Source organism: Hipposideros armiger, unplaced genomic scaffold (assembly GCF_001890085.2).
Source record: "Hipposideros armiger isolate ML-2016 unplaced genomic scaffold, ASM189008v1 scaffold_695, whole genome shotgun sequence".
NCBI classification, from domain to species: domain Eukaryota; kingdom Metazoa; phylum Chordata; class Mammalia; order Chiroptera; family Hipposideridae; genus Hipposideros; species Hipposideros armiger.
The window spans coordinates 191,855-202,627 of NW_017732045.1; the positions used below are offsets into that span (position 1 = coordinate 191,855).

A 10,773-nucleotide genomic window follows, 5' to 3' on the forward strand; every position below is an offset into this window, starting at 1 on the left:
TTGTTCAACCCCGCTTGCAAGAACTTAACTCAACTGACGGGCAGAAGAAGAAGAAGAAGAAAAAAATAAAGCTGTGTTTTTCAAAGAATGAAGACTGACCCATTATCCATTACAGAGAAGCCCGTGGAAGTCCAGAGCTTTTGGCTTCGGGCGGAACTAGTGAGTTTGAGGCTCATTTTTTTTCAATGGAAAATGTTCTTTCTTCTCTGCTGCTCACAGCAACTAGCTCACAGTGTGACACTCAAGCCAGACCTTTTGAAAATGATATTGTTCTAGGACTAGGGGTTTGGGAGAGACAAGAAAGATTTCAATGCAAGGATGAGGAGTTTTTTCTGTCCCCTTGACCAAAGCAAATGCCATCCACATCTCCAGTCCAAGGATCCCATCGTTACCGTGCTAAAGTCTGGCTGCCTGCTGCTAGAAAAAGTTAAAAATCGAGACACAAGGTTGGTGGAAAGAAAAGCAGGTTTATTCAGAATGCTGGCGTTCCGGGAGGATGGCAGACTCCTGTCCAAAGGCCATCTCCCATTCCTAGACAGGTCACAGGTTTTCTAGGTGCACAAGGAGAATCAGAACAAAGGAAAGGGGGAGTTAGTCACGTAACTCATCCGGGGGTTCGGTTTGTTCTGCGATGGTTATCTCGAATCCCCATCTTATGGGTGAGTCGTTTGTCATCTGACAGAATCGCAGTCCAGACTTGCATCCTGGTTGCCGGTGTCCAGAGGGCTGACTCAGTTTCTTGCAAGTTAGTGTTCTGCTGATTAGCTAGATTAACACGGTATGCATGTAGCCTCGGGAAAACAGAGCAATTAAATTGGGCAGTGAGAGAGAGACAGAGAGAAAACAGCTGAATAGCAAGCTATGAGGCGAATGAAGCTGTAGGCTAAGCTACTGATTTCTTAAGCTTCACCCTTACACCTTCCCTGTAGAGTAGCCCCTGCCCTCCCCGGCTTCTCCACAGGGGATGTGTTCCAACACCCCCAGTGGATGCCTGAAGCCATGGACAGTGTTGAACCATATATATGCACACACACACACACACACACACACTATGTTTTTTCATATATGCTCATACATGCCTTTTCACTTCAAGGAAGAACTTTGCAGCTTCTCTTTGGCATATCTGAATTGCCCACATCACTAATCTTGCTCTTTCTGGCCATTATTAAGTAAAATAAGGGTCACTTGAACACAAGCACTGCGATACCATGGCAGTCAATCCGATAACAATACGGCTACTAAATGACTAAAGGGCAGGAGGGCGCGTCTTCAGCTCAGAGATGCTGGACAAAGGGATGAGTCATGTTCTGGGTGGGTCGGGGTGGGATGGCGCAAGCTTTCATCATGCTACTCAGAATGGCATGCAATTTAAAACTTACGAGTTATTTATTTATGGAATTTTCCATTTAACATTTTCATATTGACAGCGGATAACTGAAACAGCAGAAAGCAGCAAAACCGCGGATACAGGGGCACTACTATATTCACTGTCCCCAGGTGGCAGCTTGCTAGATGTCATTAATGAAAGCCAAAGTTCCCTGCTTGCAAGCACCAGGTCTCACCTGCTACCCCATCTTTGCAGCAGCAGTCCCAGCCCTTTCTTCCTGGTAATCCTTCTCTGCCATCAGCTTCTCAGCTTCTACAGCATCAGAGGTCCGTGCCTGGGGGGTTGCATGCCTCCAGTGGCTATGCCATCCCCCCATCCATTTTCTGCAGAGGTTTCAACCCCCAAAATGCTTGGGGTGGGAGGCTGAAGAACGGGGGAGGGTTGGAGGCTTATGCAGGGATCTTGTTGCTGCTAAAGCCCAGAGTATGATTCCCACCTGCTACTTAGAGCAGTAGAAGGCCACAGCCTCCTCCTCCTGGACCTCTGACCACTTGATAAAAGCAGCAGAAGACGGACAAGCATTCCTACACCAATCTTCCCTTGGAGTTCAATGAATAGCCAGGACACACCTTCAATGTTTAACATCTCCAACTGTTACCCTTGACTGCCAGGAGGGACATTGTAACGGCAAGAGGGGCTGGGGGAGATGCAATTTCTTAACCCTGAGATTGGGGTGGCTTTATAAAATAGAAAGAAATGGATTGGATACTCACCTAGGGTAAATGCCGATAGTCTTGACACGCTGAATGGCCTTGGCGTTTATTTACATCAGCTAACAAAGATAATAAGGTATTTGCCCTTGCTCACACAGAAATCCTTGTCTTGCTCAGCACCCAATTGTTTGGAGGATAATTTTACTCTCAAGGATCCTCTCCCTGTGTTCACTGTCTCCAGGTGGGAACTCGCAAGGTTTCTTTCCTTCCTGGCAGCGTTTCCTGCAGCTAGAACTTACTCATCCAAAAACACCCTCACAGAAACACCCAGGATCATGTTTGACCTAGTATCTGGGCACCCCCTGGGCCAGTCAAATTCACATATGAACCTCACAATGGAGTAAGAGGCAGCATCGTAAGAACATCAGCTCTGGAGCCCAGCAGTCCAAGGTCAAGTTCCAGCTGTTCCTTACTAGTTGTGTGATTTCTAGGTTACCCTGCCTCTCTGGGGCTGCCTCAGTTGCCTCTTCAGGGAGATGAGGATAACAAGAATGTCAGCATATGTACATCGTCTGTGACGCATAGCAGGCATGAAAGCAGTAGTTCTGGATGCAAAAACTACCTTTTTTAAGGTTCAATTTGCCCTTTGCATTCAATGTACATCATCATTATTTAGGCAAAAGAGGCTGTTGGGCATAGAAAATACAGGAAGAAAAATGGAGCATTAATATCAAGAAAAAAAAGGAATGGACCAGAGGATATGATGTTGGCACAGATCTTGTTGGCATATTCTTACTCTTAAATTAGTAGGGCAGGATCTGGGGGCTTGGGGGTCGTATCAGAGTTCCTGGACGGTGTGGCTTCTTTCCTTTAATGAAATTGCTCCTTTATTTTCCCAGGGGGTCTGTGGGCCCATATTTACCTTGGAACCTAATGGCGGGGTAGCAGTATATGGACATGTTTCACATTATACGCATAAGTATTGGATGATCACGAAACCTAATACATTTGGGACCTGATACCATCATCCACCATAAAAGCAAAATATTTTCCCATCTAGAAATCAAGTTGGAAAACCTCTCTCACAGTTGGTTTAGGTTTTAAAAGCACAGTAATGGCTGCAAAGATGGCCTGCTCGTCCAGATAAGACTGGAGCCAACCTGACACCTCATTGCAGTACTGGTCCCTCTTCCAAAGTCCTGCTAGGCATGTGGGTGGTGTTAACAGCGTCCTCCTGGCATCTAGCCTGAACCAAGAGATCAGCCTAATGGTTAGAGAAAACCTAAATGGCACAACAAGAAATTCAGTGGCTGGGCTGGCCAGCTGCAACTGCTGGGGGCCAGCATGATGGCTCTCACAGAGTGTGAGATATTTGGGGTTTGGCAAACCCTAAGAAGCTGGCTGCCAAGCCCTGCTGCCTCCTTGTTCCCCTGGTGTATTTCAAAGGAAATTAAATCCACATGTTTCTGATTTGCTGACACTTAAAGCTCATCCAAAGGTGGTTTTGCAAGAGTGGTTTGGGCCCAAGAAGCCTAGAGAAACTTCAATTATTATTATTTTTCATTTTGAAATGCAGACCTGTACACTTGCATAATAAATGCCATGCCTACAAAACCAGAGCCCTGTTTTGCCTGCTGGAAAGGTTTCGTCCTGGGCCCACCAGAGACAGAGAATTGGAAGCAGCGAGAGAAGAGTGACTTTCACATCCAACCTGGAAATCCATCTTGAAAATGGCACTGTGAATGGCCCCTTTGGATTGGGCTGCACCTGAGAACTGTCAAAGCTAGAGTTCAAAAATCTATGCACAGGATGGATTGAGTCTATCGATTTCGTTATTTCCTGAGATTCTGGCCAAGGGGACAAAAGCCTACATTCAAGATGGTGTCCACAGTAGGTCCTGGGAACTCAGGTCCAAGGATGTGGGGCGTGGGACCTCGAGAGCAAGAGGCCATCACAGAGGCGTTCTGAATGTTCTGAAGTGTTCTGCCATGTCCCTGAATGAAACCAAGACAAGCGGCAACCCAAATTCTGCTTCAGGGAAATAGAATCACATTATATATACTCCGGCTGCTCATGTCACTTCTCCCAGCCCTGAGCCATCAACTGCTTGATTGGCACTTTACGTGGTGGTCTCCCTCACTGGAATCCCCCAGCTGCTAGCTCAGGGTCTGGTACATGGTAAATGTGCTTTAAACCTTTGATGAATGAGGCGATGAGACTGAGATGAAGAACCAGAAACGAGTCAGCCCTCCCCCAGTTTCGCGCCTGGCTCCTGCTGTTGCGTTTTCTGGGCGTGTGTGTACACTCCTTATTCCTTCTCGCCCTAGACCTAGAGCCTTCACCGTGCTCCTCCCACTCCCCATATTATAAATCCAGGTAACCTTGCTTAGCAGGTCAGCTTAGATGGCCCTTTCTTGGGGAGCCTTTTGCTTTCCAGCCCAGTTTGGGGTGTGTCCCTCAGGGATGTGCTTCCCTCCATCCTCTGAACACTCGATACATATTCATGTTCAATTAAGTACAAGGTCAGCTGCACTGCCTCCCTTCCCATCAGCCTGCGGGCTCCTGGAGGCCAGGAACCACGTGTGCCTCCTTCATCCTCTCCCCAGCGCCCGGCACTCAGAAGCTGGTATGAGTTCACTGACAGACTTCTCACTTGAGCCCTGCAGCCAGCCTTTGCCACCAAGACAGCTCCTTTCTGGGAAATGTATAAACTAAGAGCAATGGGAGTGTTTTCAGACACTTTGACACCAGTACCCACTTGATTTAGCTTAAACCATACCACAAATGGATGGCTTAAAACAATAGAAATGTATTGTCTCACAGTTCTGGAGGCTGGAAGTCGGAGATTGGGGTGTCAGCAAGGTTGGTTCCTTCTGAAACTGTGAGGAAGGATCTATTCCAGGCGTCTCCCTTAGCTTCCGGTGGCTGCTGGCAATCTTTGGCACCCTTTGCTTGTAGAAGCATCACCCCAGTCACTGCCTCCATCATCACACGATGTTTCTCCTCTTGTGCACATCTGTCTCTGAGTCCAAATTTTCCCCGTTTATGAGGACGCCAGTCATACTGGACTGGGGGCCACCCTGATGACCTCATCTTAATTTGATCATCGGCAACTACCCTATTTCCAAATAAGGTCACTGTCACAGGTAATGGGGGTTAGGACTTCAACATCTTTTGGGAGACACAATTCAACCTATGACACCACTCACTCTTCTGGTAAAAAAAGAAAAAAGGCTTAAAATTGACATTGAAATACAGTAACTATTTAATTTACAGTGCACACTGGGACTTTTTTTGAGAATGAAAGGGGCACTGTTAATACTTTTGCAGGGACAGCAGACCAACTGCCCCAGGACTGTCCCAGGCTGTCCGTCTGGGCAGTGTGCGGCCAGGCTCCTCGCCAGCCTCCTCCTGCACGGATGCGGCGTACCTTCACTTCAGATCCCTCTTTGTTTGTGTTCCCAGCGAGTCCAGTCTGTTTTATACACAGTCACAGCGAAACCAGAGGATTAGCTGTATTCCGGCTGTCGTTAATTCACGGTTTCCCATTACCAAATGCAAGCCCAATCTCAGCATTAATTTGGCCAGATCAAATCAGGCCCTCTTACACCTGTTCCCCTGTTTAATTAGGCTCTAATCTTCCCGGGAGAGTTGGAGGCTCCGGGGACCATTACCTAAAGCCTTAGATTAAGAGGGCAGCGTCAGACACCCCATCATCGCCATACTGCACAAGCGATACCCCTGAAACAGCTCCAGCCCTCAGTCTAGAAATTCGCCTTGACAACTGTGAGCACCCCCAGCATGGCTGGGGAAACGTTGCCTCTTTTTGTTACAGACTTCCTTTCATCTCCTCAGAAGGGAAGGAAATGTTCCCAGTGGTGCTTCTTTCTGAGGTAATTGTTGGACAGGAGTCAGCCAGTGAAAGCTGCCCCTCTAATTAACAGAGTCTGTTATGATTTATCAGGATAATGAGGTGGGGAACAAAGACATCAATTTTTTTTTCCCCTTCCTGATATTTTGGCCTCTTTTCTTCCTTTTGGAAGATGACCCAACGTTAATGAGAAACGAGTCACTTATGGTTGGAGTGCAAATAGAGATAAATGACATCAGTAATTAAGTCTCAAGCTCTCTTCGGAATACGGAGCCATTTGTCAGGCAATATTATTCAATGAATTTGTCCTGTTAGGGCTGCCACATTGCTCCAAATCCAGCCATTCGACCACCAGTGGCAACAATGTGTATGATACAAAAATAGAATAGCTAAAAAGGCATAGTGAACCCAAGAAGAAAGCATCTTAACCACCACAGGAAGCCTAGCTAGAAGCATTTGACTTGAGAACATGTAAAGTGATTACAACCAGCCACATACCTCTTCCCATCACAGGTTGAACAAATGCTCTGGGTGTTCCTCAGTTCATATACCTAGGAGGGAAAAGGGGGATATCGGATTGGTCTAGTTCATCTTCTCCACCTTATCAGTGGTCATTGTCAAGGTCTCTGGTCAGCTGCCCATCTGGAGCCAGAGAAGAGACAAGGTGACATGAAATGTGACTGTCAAAAGGCCAAGTGTCAGGGCAACAAACGGAAAGGAAGGCTTCCAGACGGCAGCTTGCAAACTGTATGGCCGGGTTTTGTCTGCTTTCTTGCCTCTCTTTTGTCAGAGGGGAATCCTGACCCTCTTCCTGCCCATCCATTTTCTCACTGCTCACAATTCAAGTTAATTCTGTCTCCACTGACGCTGGTGTTGATAAAAAACAAACCCACATTCTCTTTAATTCCCTTTCTTTGTCGGCTTTCCTTTTCAACTCTTGCCAACTTGTCTCAGAATTCTTTGCCTCCCTCCTAATGAGGAATCTGCCTTCAGAAAAAGAGAAGGTATTAGTCCAGAACCACATTTAAGAAAAACCTAACTAAAGGAATCAGTGTCGTGACATTCTTAAGAGAAAGGCCAACCACTCCTTCATAACCTCGACAAATCCCCCTTTCCCTCCTTACCCACCTCCAAATCAACACGTCCTTCCACCACCAATATTAGTATAAATAAAATACTACTATCTCTGTGTTTCACTTATGGCTTTAATCTGTGATCTTCTCTGTTCACTGTGATGCAGCTATGTTTCAGCTGGGTTCAGGATTAAATATGCTCCGTTTGCTGGCATGGGAACCATTGTACCATTCCCAGGAAAACAGCTTGCATTCCAAACAGCAAACTTCCAAAATCAAGAACATAATCTGTTTGTAAGCTGGCTTCCTACACAGTGCTAGCCCCTATTCTCACCTCTTGTTTAGCCAAGTAATCTTTTGTCTCCTGAGCCCATTCTCTGGACAGGAGTGTGAAACTGACATTGAAGGCCACCAAAGCTCCAAAGCCAAGGTGAGACAGAAAGGGCCCAGGGCCGTGGTTCTCAAACTTGAACCAGGATCAGAATCACCTGGAAGGCTTGTCTGAACAGAAGACCTGGGCGGGACCCAAGAACTGGCATCTGTAACCTCCCTTACAGTGGGAAATGTGCCTTCAGAAAACGATGGTCTCATCCAGGGGCCACACTTTGAGAACCTCTGGCCTAGACTGTACAGGTACAGAGAAGTACAGGGAGGTAACTAGATTTTCAGAGTCCTCAGAGTCCAGCCAATCACCTGGCTGATGCAAAGGCCACCCTTCTATCAGTAAAATCACGACAGAAGCAAAGAAGCCCTTCCTGGGCCTCCGCCTTGACCTATATAGGCAGAGACCATGCCCTAGAGTGACATCAACAATTTCCTGGGACTAAGCCAGCATCGCCTGCGGTTTTAGAATTAGATCTAGAAATAGCGCAGAAGACTCCCGAGATGGTGAGATTTTTGAATGTGAAAATATTCTGTTTTGTTCTCTCTCTGCTTCTCCTGGATGTCACACATGCTCTCAGATGTTCCACAGGTTTGACAAAGCTTGGGGATCTTCTCCTACCATTCTTCATGGAAGACACTCATAAACCGGTGAGAGATGGAGGGGGACCTGACAATTCTAACTCTCCATACTGTGATTCCAGTGGTCATCTGGCACAGGATTTCCCAAACTTCCCTTTGAACCCTTTTCACGGAGATGTATTATACAATACAACCAACCCCTTAGCAATTCGCATCCACGTCTTCATTCTACTGTATCATTTTAGTGTTTTAGCCTGGGTTCCTCACAGAAAGCAGAGCCTGTGACAAGGGCTTTTGGGAAGGAAGGTTGTTCTGGAGAGAGATCCCAGCAGACAGGAGTCAGGGGTAGCGGGGAGTGAAGCAGGGAAGAAGGGAGAAAAGGTGCTCCCGTGATCCATCTCATGTCCTATGAGCACCCGCTAAGGAGCGGTATAGAATGCACATTAGAATTTTCATCATGAGGGCAGAAAAAGGGAAGCATTATCCCACAGCCTCCCATTCCCTTTAGAGGATTTTCTCATGGGGTGTTGAAAACTTCCAGTTGCACAGGCATAACACCAGGATACCGTCTCAGAGACGCCCAGGGCAGAAAGGGAGATACATGCTGCAGCTGAAAGGAGGCGCTGGCTAGTACACCTGTACAAACAAAGCTGGTTGCCCCAGCAATGGCTGGCATCAAAAGTGGGCCAGAAGGTGAGAGACATGCACAGACAATTCCAATATTATAGGGAAAAAACAAAAAAACTGGGAGTAAAAATATTTTATATTTTATCCACATATATTATAAACCTCATATTAAAATAATCTGTAATATTCAATATGTTTAAAAATTTAATCAAAGGTGAGGGTTAACGTAGAATTTCAATAGTGCATGTCTAAAGCCCATAAACCTTACAATGTGCCCTATTTCTAGAAACTTCTACCATGTCTGTGCCCAAAAGCCACGAGGAAACAGTGACTAAACAAAAAATTTCATGATAACCATTTCGAAGCCATCAGATGCAGGGGGGAAATCAATAAAAGTGTTGTTTTCTGTTAGCAGCTTGATGCTCACAGGTTGAAATTAATTAGGAGTTGAGGCACCAAAATTGCTTTCACAACCTCATGTCTGAAATTCTTATATTTTGTGCTTAAAAAATCAACTAGCTGCTGTTTATAATCACTTTGGTACAATCATTTGTTCTTTATAAATGAAAACCAAAATTAGAGATAATTGTCACTCACTATCTTTTCTTTCTGTAACACTAAGTTTCTGAGGTCCAAGGGCATCTTTGGAGGGATAGATTTTCATGACAAAAAGACTATCTTCTTTTATATCTTATATTTATTTATATTTTATACCTCTTATGAGATAAAGTGAAGGTTATCATCAGGCAATTTATTGAATTATTAACATGAATTTCAGCATCTGTGTTGTTAAAGTTTCTAGTTTTCAACAAATGATCCATTCAGGATATAGACCAAAGAACATACGGCTAAGAATAAAGGCCATTTGAAACTGTACAACGGGTTACAAGCATTGCGGTTTCAGCTCACAGTTAAATTGACTGGGGTCAACCCATGAGCATGCTCAGTTGAGCAGCCCACCCTGCTGCGCATGCGGACATGATACCCTCTGTGGGGCTCACGAATCGTTCTGAGATGAAAGATGGAAGTGTTTAAATACGTTCTAAAAACCTTCTTTCCCTGAAATTTCAAAAAATATGCAAAAATACAGAAAATACAACAATGAGCCCTCAAATACCCCACCCAGTTCAATCGTGATGGTCAATCTTAATTACGTTTTAATTTTTTTTTCTTTTTTAAAAAACTTAAACAGGCATCATTTTTGCTCCTAAAAACAGGAAACGCTGGAAGATTTTCATGACCCCCTGAGGGTTTGTGACCTGTTGGTTCTTTGGTTCACTGACCTTGTTCAATCCTCTCTTTATACAAGGGAATGCTATGCTTCGCCCATTCTCTCCGGCTATCTCTCATGCTTGCAGCAAATTAAGTGGACTCTGTCTATGATTTCAGCAATGGTGACATATAATCCCAGTGTTAAAGGATGGAATTTTCCAATGCAAGAAGCAGCAGACAACGAACAGAGGAAACGTTGCCATGAGCAAAGGCTCCTCAACACAGTATCTCCAACTGTGCCACAAAGCAACCCAGCATTTGGATGAAAAGAAGAAAAAAAAAAACACAAAACCTGACAATGAAGTGATTGTTCTCCCTCCACAAGCAATCCTACTATTTCTAACCCCTCAATGGGCTATGCTGGCAGCAGGCAGACATCGCTTAGGTCTTCCTCAAGTAGCTGGCAACCCTGAAGGCAACGGGGAAGGACTCGTTTCTCAGGAGACGGAGATCCCACAACAGGATTGCAGCCACTATGACCTTTCCTCAGAAACAAACACAGGGATGAGCAGGGCAGCTACTCACCTTGTCTCATTTGTTCACGAAGAAGCCAAAGCCAGCAACATGGATCGGCTTTCTCGCTTTTTGTCCAACTACTTGCCTGCTACTCTAGAAAAATAACCAAGGTCTGCCAAGAATCGGCAATCTCCTAAATCTCAAAATAATGACTAGTCCATCCAGTGTTTCCATCCAAGGAATTGTTGGTTCCTATACAAGAAAACCCTTTGGGATGAGAGTCAGGAGTCCAAGAAAGGCATGTGGTTATTTTTGCCACACTTTGGAAAAAAAGGGGAGTCTATTTTTGACATCGGCTATTCAGCTTTTAAATAACATCAGCCCAGAAAGCATACCTAATTTAAATGTTGATTCCAAATTTTGCTTAACTATAAGGCTTTTTGGGTCTCCTCCTATTCTGCTCCAAGCACC

General features: G+C 45.3%; 1 long non-coding RNA gene across 2 annotated transcripts; it reads right to left on the minus strand.

The window, feature by feature from the left end:
* Nucleotides 1-463: 463 nt before the first annotated feature.
* On the minus strand, nucleotides 464-10,653 carry LOC109373226 (uncharacterized). Of its 2 annotated transcripts, XR_002122181.1 has the most exons (4): nucleotides 10,372-10,653; nucleotides 2,101-2,159; nucleotides 1,563-1,661; nucleotides 464-791 (listed from the first exon to the last, which is right to left on the minus strand). It is a non-coding gene; the product is annotated as an uncharacterized LOC109373226 (long non-coding RNA). The 2 variants fall into 2 exon arrangements; XR_002122183.1 differs by lacking the exon at nucleotides 2,101-2,159.
* Between the last annotated feature and the right edge of the window lie 120 nt (nucleotides 10,654-10,773).